Source organism: Sorex fumeus, unplaced genomic scaffold (assembly GCF_029834395.1).
Source record: "Sorex fumeus unplaced genomic scaffold, SorFum_2.1 ptg000122l, whole genome shotgun sequence".
NCBI lineage: Eukaryota > Metazoa > Chordata > Mammalia > Eulipotyphla > Soricidae > Sorex > Sorex fumeus.
Window position 1 is genome coordinate 47,319,195 of NW_026606179.1, and position 3,289 is coordinate 47,322,483.

The window sequence follows — 3,289 nt, forward strand, 5'->3', positions numbered from 1 at the left end:
AGAAACTCTCCGTAGTTTGCCGGGCTCTCCAAGAGGAGTGGAGAACTTGAACCCAGGTCAGCCGGGCCAGCCATGTGCAAGGCAAATGCCCTACTACTGTACCATTGCTCCAGACATCACTGGATATGTTCCTGATGGCCCCCAGAACTTCTAGAACCAAGCAGTGGTCCCAAGATCTCACAACTGATGGTCCAGCCTATAGCTAGGCTGAGTATTATCAGTCCAAGTATTAGCACTGGTGGCCCACAGCCCTCAGAGATTGCTTAGGAGGCCTTCTCTCCACCCTCCCCAAGAGACTGCTATGATTCCCAGATTTCCCATTATTTATTTTTTATTTGTTTGCTTGTTTGTTTGTTTGGGGGGGCCACACTTGACTGTGGTCAGGGCTTATTCCTGACTCTGCTCAAGGACCAGTCTTGCTCAGGGATGGGGACCAGGGATGGAACATGGATTGACTATTTGGAGGATAAACACCTTATTCCCTGACCTTGATTTTTTTTTCTTGAGCAGTTTTGAGGATAATAGATTTATATAAAAATATTCTAGTTAAAACCTCAGAATTACAAAACTTGGATTTTGCCCCTTTTAGTTATTGCAAAACCTGACCTCTGCCCTTTGTTCTCTCCTAACTTCTATTTCCTAATCAATACAACAGGAGAGAGCAATTGACAGGTTCCTTCCTGATCTCCACAGTCATGGTTCTTTAATATAAGCTGCTATCTCTGTATTTACCATCTCACCTATTCTTGCTATTAGTAATGCTGCTGCAGCTACTGCTATTATTGCTATTACTACTGCTGTAGCCACAGCTACAAACTCTACTATAAACATTATAGGTCTTTCATTGCATGCACGTTTCCCTTATGAAGTGCTTTCCTGTCTTCTCCAGTTTAAAATTAAACCAGATGCAGATTGAGTTCTTTGTGTGTGGGGGGGGGAGAGGGAGGGGGGAGAACGCAAGGGAGGGGGGAGGGTGCAGGTAATCTGTGAATTCTCTTTCTTCTTCTTCTTTTTTTTTTTTGTTTTTGTTTTTGGGCCACACTGATGGTGCTCAGGGATTACTCCTGGATTTGCTCAGGGATCATTTCCAGTAGGCTCAGGGGACCAGGGGACCATATGGGGTGCCAGAGATTGAACTCAGGTTGGCCACATGCAAGGCAAATGCCCTACCTGCTGCACTTTACACTGACCTCCTCCCCTCCCCCAAGTTTTTCTTTCTTTTTAAAAAATGTTAACAAAATCACCATCAAAATCAATTGATAGGGCCAGAAACCCTTTGGGTGTTAATAGAATATTTGGCTCTTGTGTAGCACATTCGCTACACTTGGGAGTTTATGGACCAGCCTGCAGCCTCAACTCCAAACTCTAGAAATGTGCAAAAGACTGAATTTTCTCATCAGGAAGAGTTTTATTCCTCAGTATGCAACCCTCCACAAGATACTTTCCTTTAACTGAGCGCCCCTCAACATTTCTACAGCTTTATTCATCTTCATTAAGAACAAAGTTTATTTAAGTCTGTTGTATGTCTGTGTCCAACATTGGGGAAATGAACTTAAAATTCTCAGTTACTGCCTCTCCAGAAAAGTGTCCTATTACTTTAAAATTTCATTGTTGTTTTACCTAATTCAAATATTTTTACCTGGAAATTATTATATTTGAATACTTTCTCCTAGGGACAGATATGATTGATGGTATTTCCTCTCTTGAGTGTTACTGAAAATGTTCCCACAAGCCCCCTATTTGTCAAAGACAGATGGCAGGCTTAGTGCAAGATTCTGAGTTGTTCTGTATCCCACCATCACCTCTGCCCCAATGACATTAAGAGGTAAAATAGGAGATCAGAGAGCTAGCTTAGCTGAATGAGTGCATGCGCCATGTGCCTTGGGTTTAAGTTCAGTCCTGGTCACTGCATCATCCACCATTCACCATCAGGAGCAACCTGTGAACAGAGTTGGGAGTTGCCCCCAAGAATTATTGAATGTGACACCCCCAAGAATAATTGTAAAGTGGCACATATTTGTGTTGTATCCAGCTTTATTATAATCAAAACCATCTTATGTATTATATCATTTAAAAACATTTGACCGTTTGATACTACAGTGTGTGTGTGTATTTTTTTTCAGATATAGCATTTTTGAAAATTATTTAAAAAGGCCCTCCCGTTAATCATGGATTTGCTCGAGCGGACCCAGTAACGTCTCCATTGGAGACTTTGTTGTTACTGGGTTTGGCATATCGAATACGTCACGGGGAACTTGCCAGGCTCTGCTGTGCCGGCGAGATACTCTCGTTGGCTTGCCGGACTCTCCGAGAGGGGCGGAGGAATCGAACTCAGGTTGGCCATGTTGGCTGCATGCAAGGCAAACGCCCTACCGCTGTGCTATCGCATCAATAATCATTATTTGTTAATTCAGAACATTTTAAATTCTGTAATGGGGATGCCTTTGTTTCATAGTATCTCAGACACATTTATTTGCCTCACAGGCGACTTCCAAAGACATGTTACAGGAATGTGTACCCTCAAAGGAGCACACTTTAAAAACATTAGGAAACGTGATTTACAGAGTTGTTAACAACAGAATTTCAAGCTTACAATGTTACATCTTCAACCTCATTATCAGTGTCCACCACCCTTCACTGATGCTTCCAGATTCCCTCTTATCTCCCAACCTGTCTCTTTGATAGAAAATTTTTAAGTTTTATTATTATATTTTGGGTCCCAGTGATATTGGCACTAGCAGTTTTGATGTGTACAGATACCTCAACTCTATACCAGGGATGAGTCCAACTCTATACCAGAGATGAGTCCAAGACCCCTAACCCTTGTCCATATGTTATCTCCAGTTTGCTTTAACTTGCTTCCTCTTTCCATTTCTCTCTTCCTTAGCATTTGTATTTGTTTAATCTGGGGTCAAAAATGTGTTGACCTTTGGTACCTTCCACTCCCTTGTCATCTTATTCTAGATACTGCCGATCATTGAGAATATCCAGCATTTGCCCTTGTACCCCTAACATATATAACACAAGATGCACAGCTCCATCAAAGTTGCAACAAATTGCAGGATTTCATCATTCCTTGTGGATGGATAGCATCCCATTGTGTTTATATCCCATATCTTTATTATGCCCTCTTCTTTGCTGGACAACTGAGTTGTTTACATATCCTGACTACTGTACTAAGTGATACCATGAACATTAGTTGCATGTATCTTTTCTAATAAATAATTTGGTATCTTTTAGGTAGGTACCAAAAAGTGGAATTTCTTGCTTATATAGGAGGTCTATCATT

The 3,289-nt window shown here is 41.5% G+C and overlaps 1 non-coding gene across 1 annotated transcript; it reads right to left on the reverse strand.

Moving 5' to 3' along the window:
• Nucleotides 1-1,226: 1,226 nt before the first annotated feature.
• On the reverse strand, nt 1,227-1,380 carry LOC130044552 (small nucleolar RNA SNORA62/SNORA6 family). Its single transcript, XR_008795413.1, has one exon. It is a non-coding gene; the product is annotated as a small nucleolar RNA SNORA62/SNORA6 family (small nucleolar RNA).
• Between the last annotated feature and the right edge of the window lie 1,909 nt (nt 1,381-3,289).